The sequence below is a fragment of the Pyrus communis genome, chromosome 13, assembly GCF_041283825.1.
Source record: "Pyrus communis isolate YQ-2024b chromosome 13, ASM4128382v1, whole genome shotgun sequence".
Lineage (NCBI taxonomy): Eukaryota > Viridiplantae > Streptophyta > Magnoliopsida > Rosales > Rosaceae > Pyrus > Pyrus communis.
This window is the reverse complement of record NC_142577.1, coordinates 3,652,227-3,665,265: the sequence shown is the minus strand read 5'-3', so window position 1 is coordinate 3,665,265 and position 13,039 is coordinate 3,652,227. Positions and strand designations below refer to the sequence as shown.

Sequence of the window (13,039 nt, the reverse complement as noted above, 5' to 3'; positions counted from 1 at the left end):
GCCACTTATTCCCATTCCTTCCCATAATCTATTTAACCTAATTCACATTCCCAAGCCGTGGACTTCCATTCCCCTCTCATTCATTCACAAATTCACTTCCCATTCATTCTTAAAACCGTATCATCCTATCACCCTAATCCCTTGCAGCCGCAAGCCACCATCCATATTTCACCCTAAAGCTTTCTAAATCCATCTCAGCCACACCCTTTAATTCACCCTAGAATCTCATCCATTGATTCATAATTTTCAGCCACTAATATACACATATTGCACCCTAGCCGCACCTAATTCTCCCATTCATTCATTCCATACACATTCAGCCACATTTACAACCTAATTCTCTAAAAGCCGCAGCCACCATCCATTCTCTCCCATTCTACACTTTCACCCTAACACTAATCAGCCACCATTCTCCCAATTTCTCCCATTGCCGCAGCCACCTTTCCATATCCCCTTACCATTCCATCCACCATACAAACCACCCTACACCACCCTATAGCCTTGCCGCACCACCTTATCACCATAACTCCAACCCTAAACCAGAAACACATCCAAAAACCACCCACAACCAATCTGCCGCAGAAGGAGAAGAGGAAAGAGGAGCTTCGACGCGCACCAATTCACGTGGATTCGTTGGGCGTTCTAGGTGTAATCAATCCTTTGTGCTTTATGTTTAAATTCAATTGTAATTCTCTTTTTGTGAACATGAGAGGCTAAATCCCCCTAGTTAGCTAGGGGGTGATTCGAAACCATGTTTATGCTTGCAATATGAATTGATTACTTTTGGTTGGAATTTCATGAATGATTGATTCAATTCGTTTAACTGTGTGATTGATAACTTGTTTGTGTATGTTTATTGAGAGTGCATGCTTAATGTTCATGCATGAATTTGACGCTAGAATATAAGTGAGTTTCACCTAATAGTTATGAACTTATATTCACAAGTAGTGGAGGTTGCTTATAAACAATCGCGTTAAATGAATTCTTGGCACTAGTTTCATGCTCATCATAGTAACGAATGCCTCGTCAACACTTATAGTTTTCATGATGTTTAATGATCTTTGATTGTATCTTTATTGTGCTTTTCACGTAAAGGACTTTTGGAGAATGTTTTGAATTGCGTTGCGCTAACCCATCCAATTCATTAACTTAAGGAGAACTTGACGGTTAATTTAAGCGGACCTAATTAACCCGGAGTGTTGAGTTTCATAATTTATCGAAAGACCAACTGAAAATCAAAGTGTATGCAAGTGTAACATGTGTGGAGAAGAACCTTCTAGCTAGCATTCATCCATATTTTCATCACATTCATATTTAGAATCTGCCCTAATTTACAATCTGTGCATTTAGTTTAATTTCGTCAAAAACTCAATCCCCCCTTACTTTTGTGTCCAATTTAGTTAGAAAGTATCTTAGTTTGTGTTTTTAAGCATTTTGATTCATTCTATTACCCAATTTCGTCCAAAGTTACCAAAGTGCTCAAAACTGCCCAGAAAGTGATTTTAAGGCAGTTTTGAGTGTTTTGGGGCTGTTTTGAGTCTTTTGATTTGTTTGAGTGTTTTTATTGTTAGTTTTGCGTTCTTTGAGTCTAGTTTAGTGTTTCAAACTTTATTTTACGTTTTTGAGTCAGTTTCCAAGTGATTTTGCAATCCCTCCTAATCCCCGGTTAAGAACGATCCCTACTTATTCATATACTACAATTGTCACAAGAGGGTTTTAATTTGTGTGCTTACTTAGTTCGCATCAGACCATTCTGCTTACGGACATGCTGCACTGGACCATATTCGGCCTTCCCTTTTCCTTTGTTTTTAGGGATATGAGCATCCACCATACCAATTGTTGTTGAGGGGAAGGGATTGACGTTGACCGCCATCTATTTCTCTGGGAATTTTAGCTTTCCTTTCTTGATCCAACTTTGAATCGTGTCTCGGAATACAACACAATTATTGGTTGCATGCTTATTGGAATTACGATACTTGCAATATATTTTGCCCTTCAATTCGTCGGCCTTAGGGATGTTGTGTCCCGGGCGAAGTTTGATGATTTTTGCTACCAATAATTGATCGAAAATTGCATCGGCCTTGGTGATATCGAAAGTGTACACTTTCAATGTTTTACTCATCGCTTCAGCGGCCAAGCGGGTCTTGATGTCTTTGGAACTAACTTGAGCTAATGCCTTGCAGACATAAGGTTTATCTATTACTATCTCGGCCGCGTCCACACTGGCATACTGGGTATCCTCGCTTTTGGCCAATGCATAGGTAACCGTGGGGTTCTTATACAACGTTCCCCGGGATGGTGACTTCGACATCTTCTCTTCTTGGAGCAAATAATCATACTACTCAACGTGTTGAGCGAGTTCGTACATATCTCGAATATTTGCCCCCAGAAACTTCTTTTTGTATTCCACGTCCAAACCGTTTAGGGCAATCCTGACGAATTCAACTTCAGGGAGAGGTACTCGGCACCAATTCCTGGCCGACTTAAACCTTGTTAAATATTCCATTGGAGATTCGTCGGACGCTTGAGCCATCCTAGCCAACAATGATACGAACATTTCCATCCCCGGCTGATAGAATTGTTCATGGAATTTCTCGACCAATTCCTCCCAACTCTGTACGGAGTTCGGTGGGAGATTAATGTACCAAGTGAAAGCTGAGCCTGTCAGTGAAAAGTTAAACAACCATAGTTTATGGAAGTCACTATTGACGTCTCCACATTGCGCCGTGAACCGAGCCACATGTTCTAACAAGGATAAGGACGATTCTCTGGCGAACAGACTGAAATCAGGGACCTTGAAGCCTCGCGGGTATTCGAACCTGTCTACATAAGTCGGGTATGGATGGATGAATTTTGGAAACTTTGGTCCCTTCTTTAGGGCCGAGTCGATCATTCTTTGGACCTCGGTCATGTTGACGGAAGCCGCTTCTTCTCCCTGGCTTGGTCCGTCAGATCTATTGCCTGGTCCGCCTTTTTTTTCTAAGTTGATTGGTTGTAGCTGAGCGGACCCTTTCTCGGCTTGTACTGGAAAATTTGTAGAAGAAGGCTGCCGAGGTTGGCTGACCTGGCTATCTTCAAAGGCTTTACTAACCAATAGTTCAAGCATCCTGGTCTGTGTGTCGTTGTTGCTTCGTATTGCGTCTAGTAAATCATTCATCTTTTGACCAATCGACTGCTCGACTTGTCGATATTGTTCATCGAGTTGTCTCCGAAGAAACGACCTAGTTGGTGGATCAGAACCCTCCCCACCATCTTCGTCGCAATCTTCCACTATTCCTTCAACGAACATGCCTGCTGTTTGGTTAGGGACTTCTGGGTTGCGAGGTTGTCCGCCGAGACAGATTTCATTCTCTTGGCGCGTCGCACTTGTAGCCTTGGGCGGCGCAACAATGATCGGATTTTTCGCCGGATGCAAATCCTGCCCAAGGCCTTGCACTGGTAAGTTAGATGTTGACTTTCCCATGATTGTTTTCTTTTTTACGGACCGTGTCTCAATGGTCATGAACTCCGAAGATCTAGCACAATGGTCCCACTGGGCGTGCCAAAATGTTATTCCTAAAAATTACAAAGCCTACGTGGCGCGCAAGTCAAGTAACTAATAGGCTAACTAAGTCCTTCGGTAGAATGCGGGGCGTGCCAACTCGTCGGTCGAGCTCGACCGAGGAGTAAAATTCGTTGTTGTCGTGTTGAGCGCGTTGCTGACTTCTTAATCTTACAACTACGACCGAGGAAGGAACACTCTCGGTCTTTGGGTTCTAGAGCCTGAAGACGAGGCTGCTAGTTTTGCGAAGTTCACAAATCGTCAGTGCCTGATTCGGTCACTGTGATTATGTTTGTAAGATTATAAGCACGTCGAATAGAAACTAGACTATACGGACACAAATATTCAAAGGTGATGTATGTCTTGATGGTGAACGTGGTTCGGCCGTCAGAATGCCAAACTCTAAAACTTACTTGTGAATACCCAATCATAAAATCACTCGGCGTCCGATATGCCGAATGTCGTAACTCGTGACACCTTACTTCACTGAGAAGGCTGATAAGATGACCCCTGCCAATAAGGATTCGAAAACCCTCCTCGGCCGAGACTTGGATAGGTAACCAGTCGGCCTTGACGCAATGCTGTTTATCAAAACTGAAGATGCTCCTCGATTGGCTGATTCTACGGCGACAGTGCTGTTTATCCAAACTGAAGATGTTCGCCGGTCGCCTTTACAGTGCTGTTTATCCAAACTGAAGGTGTATTGGCAGAAAAAGAAAAGGAAAAATCTCAAGGTGTTTGAGAGGTTTTGCGCAGGGCAATTGTATGTTTAATTGAAGGTCCTTCTTTATTGCATGATTTCTTGTATTTATAGCACCCATTCCTTAAGACCGAATCAAACCCCTATCTGGATTGGGAGTCCTTGCCCCGTTCCAACTTTACTTCAAACAACCCTACTCCCATTAGGACTTTGAACTTACCCCCCTTCGAGGCTTTATTCGTCGCTGGCCGAGAATCCTAGTTGCACCAGGACTTCCTCGACCCTCTTTATTTATCTGGACTACTCCTTCTTATGATAGGACTCGACCGACCCTGCTAAATGGCCCGGAATCCATTAGGCAGCTCATGGTATTTGACATAGCTTTGGGCCGAGCATAGCCCTATGCTCGGCCCAACAATATAATTTCGGGCCCAAACATATACTTAATGAAAGTATAAATAAACTCCAAGTGTTAGTGAATCTATTGTTTTGATGGGATATGCATTGTACAAAACTAGTTTCAATGATCCAACCGTCAAACTTGTTTGTATATGCTTCGAGATTGCATACACCAAAAATCGCAAAAAACAAACGTTCAGAGATTATGTAACGGGACAAACATTTTCGACGGGTATAAACGAAAAATCATGATCTAACGGTTTTTTTAACTCCGATTTTGATGATTTTTTACGGCTACAGTCCTTGATCATATATGAATACAAAGAACTAATTCGATCGTCAATTTAAAATATTTACACTAGTGTAGACCACAAAATCTTATGTTATACTTAATGAAAGTATAAATAAACTCTAAGTGTTAGTGAATCTATCATTTTGATGGGAAACGCATCGTACGAAACTAGTTTCAACAATCCAACCGTCAAACTTGTTTGTATATGCTTTGAGATCGCATATGCCAAAAATCGCAAAAAACAAACATTCAAATATTAAGTAATGGGACAAACCTTTTCGAAGGCTATAACCGAAAAATCACGATTTAAGGGTTATTTTAACTCCGATTTTGATGATTTTTTACAGCTACACTTCTTCATCTTATATGAATACAATAAACTAATTCGATCATCAATTTAAAATATTTACACAAGTGGATACCACAAAAGAAAAACGCAATGCAAGAACACTAAAAGAAAAACAACAAGGAAAAAAAAAACAAAACAAAACAAAAAAAAAAAAAAAAAAAACTTTGCGAGGCATAAAGTTTTTTTTGTTTTTTTTTTTTTAGCCCTTTTGCTTATGAGTACAAAGTAAATAAATTAAAATCTACTTAATAAATATATACATCATTGAACTTGATGGGAAACGCATTGTACAAAATTAATTTCAACGATCCAACTGATAAACTTGTTTGTATATGCTTCGAGATTGCAGACGCCAAAAATCGTAAAAAACAAACATTCATATATCAAGTAACGGGACAAAACTTTTCGACGGTTATAAATGAAAAAACACGATCCAAAGCTACTTTTAACTCTGATTTTGATGATTTTCTATAGCTACACTCCTGGATCCTATATGAATACAACGAACTAATTTGATCGTCAATTTAAAATATTTACACAAGTGGATACCAGAAAATCTTATGTTATACTTAATGAAAGTATAAATAAACTCTGAAGTGTTAGTGAATCTATACAAAAAATCGGGAGATGATAAAGGATGCATAGACATCTAAGGGGATGCCTATTCTATTCCTCATTTTTTTTTTTTTTTATATAGGGCGGAATGCCCGGCAAGTTCAGATAAGGGAATGCTTTCCCCAACCATTAAGGGAAAGGCTCGACGAAGGGAGGTAAGGGTCCAGATTCTTTCGTCGTTTGAGGGAAAAGAAAGATTCCAAGAATAGTGGAAGACCAAAAATCCTTTTGACGACAAACACATTGTACGAAACAAGTTTCAACAATCCAACTGTCAAACTTGTTTGTATATGCTTCGAGATCACATACGCCAAAAATCGAAAAAAAAAACAAACATTCAGATACCAAGTAACGGGACAAACCTTTTCGACGGCTATAAACGAAAAATCACGATTTAACGGCTATTTTAACTCCGATTTTGATGATTTTTTACAGCTACACTCCTTGATCTTATATGAATACAATAAACTAATTCGATCATCAATTTACAATATTTACACAAGTGGATACCACAAAATCTTATGTTATACTTAATGAAAGTATAAATAAACTCCAAGCATTAGTGAATCTATCGTTTTGATGGGAAATACATTGTACAAAACTAGTTTCAATGATCCAACCGTCAAATTTGTTTATATATACTTCGAGATTGCATACGCCAAAAATCATAAGAAACAAACATTCAGATATCACATAACGGGACAAACTTTTTCGACGGCTATAAATGAAAAATCACGATTTAACGGTTATTTTAACTCCAATTTTGATGATTTTTTTACAGTTACACTCCTTGATCTTATATGAATATAATAAACTAATTTGATCATCAATTTAAAATATTTACACAAGTGGATACCACAAAATCTTATGTTATACTTAATGAAAGTATAAATAAACTCCAAGTGTTAGTGAATGTATTGTTTTGATGGGATACGCATTGTACGAAACTAGTTTCAACGATCTAACCATCAAACTTGTTTGTATATGCTTCGAAATCACATATGCCAAAAATCGCAAAATGCCAACATTTAGATATTATGTAACGGGACAAACATTTTTTATGCCTATAAATGAAAAATCATGATTTAACAGTTATTTTAACTCTGATTTTGATGATTTTTTTTATAGCTACACTCTTTAACACTATATGAATACAATGAACTAATTCGATCGTCAATTTAAAACATTTACATAGGTGGATACCACAAAAGAAAAAGGCAATGCAAGAACCACAAAAAAAAAAAAAAAAAAACTTTGCGCGACGTAGTTCTACCTACGTCACGCAAAGTTATTTTTTCCCTTTTGTTTATGTGTGACAACCCATCCTGAATTATTTGTATCGTAGGTGCGAAATGACTAAAATGCCTTTGGACGTAATTGGTGTTGTGGGGGTGTTGTTTTTTTGTTTCTGGTGTTGACTCTACAGGAAACACACACACACACACCCATACCACTCCCGTGTCTCTCTCTTTCTGTCACGAACTCTATCTCTCTCTCTCTTCTTCTTATTTCTTCGTACAGACCATTTCGAAGAACACTATCTACACACGGATCGAAGGTTTGAAGGTGGGTTTTGGACTCTTAGCAAGCTCAGGAACTCATCCATACCAATTGTTAGACGTGAAACCCTCGAAAACCCGAGAACCAGGGAATCCTGATTTTGTGCACTGTTCATGCACACGTGCTCGTGAAGTTTTTAGGAGTTTTTAAGGTCACAAGGAGCTTAAGGAGGTCCTCACGAAGCTCAGGGAAGAAAGTTGAAGCGTTTTGGACGTCGGGAAGCCCAGTTTTAGTGACTTGCAGGTTTGGCTGGAATATCGTGGGTTTTTTCAATGAGATTCCATTGGTTTTAGGGCTTCAAAGTGGTAAGGTTTTGTTCTACTTGTTGTAAGCTTCATTTTGGTACCAATTTCATGGAATTTGGTTAAGAAATGAAGAAGATATAAAGTTTTCAAATTTTTCCCAATTTCTGGCAACGTAGACGGCGGCGAACGGCGACGGCTCCGGCGAGACTCACTGGAGAAGACATGGGAATATTCAGTTAAGTTAATGGAATATTCTTAACAGCATCAAGTTAGTTTTAACGGAATATGCTTATTGTTGGACGGAATATTCCCTAACGCCGTTAGGGATTCCGTCCATGTGCCAAGCACGTACCTGCGCATGGCCGGCGCATGGGGGAGCGTGAGACGTTAGAAAATTATTTTTTAAATATGGGGATGTTCATGAGGTTGACGTTGGTGTATTCACACACCCCATTTGAGCTTTGTTTGAGAAGTTATTACCTAATTTTGGTTATGTGCTTTAAATTAACGTTTTTATAGTTGTTTCGCATATAGGTGAGACCTATCCTGAGGACAAGCGTAGCCACTCGAGACAAGGGGGTTACGACCCTTCCACATACCAGTGAGTGGGCTTTTGGTTTCCCGTATATACCTATATACTTGTGGTTTTTCCCAGAAAATGAAATGGAATGTTTATATGTTTTTGAATGCCATGCATAGCGTTTGCCTATTTATTTATGCATTAGTAGTTGCATATATGTATGTTTGGTGCTGCGTACGCACAGGTAAGTGCCAGGTAAGTTATATTTATGGTTGTGACATAGTAGTTATGTGAGATGCATAGAGAGCTCATAACCTGCACCCCCGGCGTTAGTGCTCCCACCCAGAGTAGGGCACAGTCCTTCACGTGATGTTCACCTCCCGCACCACACGCTCATCTTGGATCCAAGTTAGGTGCACAGTCCTGTCGTACAGACCACTATAGGTGGTTCCGACTCGTAGGTGACCCACGATTATTCGCCCAGTCTTCACATGATTGTAGCACTTGAGCATATTTATTTACACCCAGTTCTGTCGTACAGACCACTTTAGGTGGTTCCAACTCGTGTGCAGGTATAGTTAGTGAGTTGGGGATTTGAGCTCTAGATTCAGCCGTACAGGTCACGTTAGGTGACCCCGGTTGACATGTTATTTGCATTGATTGACATTACCTGGGTTACTTACGTTTTATGTGGAGGCATTTAACATGGTATATTTCTGAGCATGTTTTTGATATATGTGTATTTTCTATTTTCTGGGAAACTATACAGGTTTTACGGCGAGGGGTTAGAACTTTTGATAATGAAATGATTTTGAAAAGCTTTGTTTTTGGCCCACTCACACTTTCTATTTTGCGCCCGTCCAGGTTCTAGTTGGTTTGTTCTTTTGGTGGCTTACGAGGAATCCACGGCATATCTGACAGATTATCACCAGTGTAGGACCACCTCTGGGTGTATTTAGTTAGTGTTGGTTCCTCTGGAATGCACTAAGCTCTCGGTGCTCTGAATATTATTTTGCACACTTACGCTAGCACTTGTATGTTAACTACTCTCTGTGGAGTTTGGTTTTTATTTATTCGTACTTTTATTATTATCTTTTGCTTCTGCACTGTGCACATGGTTACGTCACCCTCACGTGATGGCCAGCATGCCCTGATTTCGGTCGAGGTGTGTCATTATGAGTACAAAATAAATAAATTAAAATCTACTTAGTAAGTATATACACAATTGAACTTGATGGGAAACGCATTGTACGAAATTAGTTTCAATGATCCATTTGTCAAACTTGTTTGTATATATTTCGAGATCGCATATGCCAAAAATCGCAAAAAATAAACATTTAGAGATCAAGTAACGGGACAAAACTTTTCGACGGTTATAAATGAAAAAGCACGATTTAATGGTAATTTTAACTCCGATTTTGATGATTGCTACACTTATGGATCCTATATGAATACAATGAACTAATTCGATCATCAATTTAAAATATTTACACAAGTGGATACCACAAAATCTTATGTTATACTTAATAAAAGTAAAAATAAACTCTAAGTGTTAGTGAATATATCGTTTTGATGAGAAACGCATTGTACAAAACTAGTTTCAACGATCCGACTGTCAAACTTGTTTGTATATGCTTCGAGATCGCATAGGCTAAAAATAAAATAAAAACAAACATTTAGATATCAAGTAACGGGACAAAACTTTTCGACGGCTATAAACGAAAAATCATGATTTAACGGTTTTGTACAAAATTAGTTCCCGTTACTTAATATCTAAATGTTTGTTTTTAAAAAATCATCAAAAGAGTACAATGAACTAATTTGATCGTCAAAAGTGTAGCTATAAAAAATCATCAAAAGAGTACAATGAACTAATTTGATCGTCAATTTAAAATATTTACACGAGTGGATATTACAAAATCTTATGTTATACTTAATGAAAGTACAAATAAACTCTAAATATTAGTGTGTCTATTGTTTTGATGGGATGCGCATTGTACAAAACTAGTTTCAACGATCCAACCGTCAAACTTGTTTGTACATGCTTCGAGATCGCATACGCCAAGAATCGCAAAAAACAAACATTCAGATATAAAGTAACGAGACAAACATTTTCGACCGCTATAAACGAAAAATCACAATTTAATGGTTATTTTAAATCCGATTTTAATGATTTTTTACAGTTACACTATTTAACCCTATATGAATACAATGAACTAATTCGATCGTCAGTTGAAAACATTTACTCAAGTGGATACCACAAAAGAAAAAGGCAATGCAAGCAAAACAGCTTTGCGCAACGTAGGTACAACTACGTTGAGCAAAACAGCCTTGCGCGATGCATGCGTACCTACGTCGCGCAAATTTTTTTTTTTTGTTTTTTTTTCCCCTTTTGCTTATGAGTACAAAATAAATAAATTAAAATATACTTAGTAAATATATATACCATTGAACTTGATAGGAAACGCCTATTAGTTTCAATGATCCAACCGTCAAACTTGTTTGAATGTATTTCGAGATTGCATGCACCAAAAATTCTAAAAAGCAAACATTCAGAGATCAAGTAATGGGACAAAACTTTTCGACGGTTATAAACGAATAATCACGATTTAATGGTTATTTTAACTCCGATTTTGATGATTGTTTACAACTACACTCCTTGACTCCATATGAATACAACGAACTAATTCGATCGTCAATTTAAAATATTTACACGAGTGGATACCACAAAATCTTATGTTATACTTGATGAAAGTATAAATAAACTCTAAGTTTTAGGGAATCTATCGTTTTGATGGGATACGCATTGTACAAAGTTTTTCACAATTAAAATTCCAACTAAAATTCTCCAAAGTTTTTCACATTTTTTGAATCATGAATAAACCTCCAACTCACATTAAGAAATTGAAACACTTGACAAGCCCCAATTTTCATAGAACAAAGAATGAACACATATATCACTACATTAATCATGGATTTAATTTTCAATATATTGGGATTAACCGAAATTTCAATAAAATCGTATATAAAAAAAATGGAAGAATACCAAAATTTCAAACCAATTTTGTGGGACGCAGGGTTCACCTACGTCGTGCAAAGTTGGAAAAAAAGCGGTAAAGCATTCTTGGTTTGGCGCCAAAATTTTGCGCGACGCACAAAACGTTGAGCAAATATACTTTACGCGACGAAATTTGCTGTGTCACCCAAATTGCCATCGCGCAAACATGTTTTTGTACTAGTGGCACTTACCCTACTACTGTGGCAAATACAATGGTGATTGCAGGGACCAGATTAGCCATTGCATTTGCTATTGTTGAAGAGGATAAATACAGGCCCTCAAAATAAGCATTCTGATTGGCAGTTACTCTGCAAATGAAAAATCATTACACAAAATGTGTTTCAGTTCATCAAATCCTTTATAATATATAACTACAACGAGCAACTAAAACATATTATATAAAGCATATACGGTGCTATACCCTATTAGAGAGGACAGAAACATTAAAGAAAATCCCTTTAGTCCCAACGAAGTCCTACATGGATTTCTCCAGCAAAAAATTCTTATGAGAGAGAGATAGAGAGAGATACCTTGGGGCTCGTTCCTTGTATCAAAACAGCTCTGGTGAAAAGAGCGAGCGCTGCGTACACGCATTGCATTCCAATCATAGCCACCACCGCCTTATGATCCTCACTCATGCTTCTTCACCTGCAAAAAACTTGAGACCATAGTGATATACCAGATCACTCTAAAACTGCTTAACTTTGACTCTTTAGACTTTATAAAGCATGGACCCTTGTAAGAGCATTTATGGAATTTCCAAAATATAAGGAACATGAGTATACATGCATGTGATAAAATTGTAAACAATTCTAGCATTGAACCTTTTAGAATTCTACAAAAGTCTCAACTCTTTTCTTTTCCACATAAGTATACCATTAAAAGTCTACATAATTTATGAAGTTCATAACAGTCAGTAAAAGTCTACTAAATTTGTGAAAGACTATTAGAACCAAATTTACGCACATCCATGAAAGGAGGGGATGCACAAACTTGACTATTTGTAAAATAACAAACAGTTGTAAGTAACCTTAGAGCATCCCCAGTGAGGAGTTTTATATGGGACTGGAAAAGTGATGGATATAGCCCATTTTAGAGCTCCGAATAATCTTTTGGGATTTATAAAAGAATCTCTCCCAATAAGGGGCTATTTCTTTTGGGCTCTATATGGGGCTATATAGATTTATGGGTTAATTTTAGTATACTACCTTGAAATTTCTTGGTTTTCAACGTATCATACATGAAGTTTTTTTCATCCCAGTTTGGTATCTAAAGTCATAATTCTAGGACACTTTCATACATCCATTAAGTTTTTTGTCAGAACCTCTATTAACTGATGACGTGGCGCCCATGTGGACAATGAATAGGTGCCACATGTCAATATGGACCTATGTGAGTATTAAAAAAAATAAAATAAAATAAAAAATATAAAAACTTTTCCTTTCCCTTCCTTTTCTCTTCCTCAACCCCTTTCACTCCACCTTCTTCAACACACCCAACCCCCACCATCCATCGCCACACCCAACCCCTACTATTCTGACCTTTGTAAATCTCCAAATTCCCTTGCTACTGCTGTGGACAACGAAGTCGCTGCCTTTGATGGCGAATCTCTCTGCGCGTACTCGTGGATCGAGGCTTTTGCACTCAAAACGCAGATTCTCTCATTGTTGCCTTGGATGACAAATGCACTACCTTTGGTGGCGAATCTCTCTGCGCATACTCGTGGGCTGAGGCTTCCACGCTCAAGACACATAGCAGAA

General features: G+C 38.2%; 1 pseudogene; it reads right to left on the bottom strand.

The window, feature by feature from the left end:
* Positions 1-11,917, bottom strand: part of LOC148691610 (WAT1-related protein At4g30420-like) — a 39,650-nt pseudogene extending 27,733 nt beyond the window's left edge.
* Between the last annotated feature and the right edge of the window lie 1,122 nt (positions 11,918-13,039).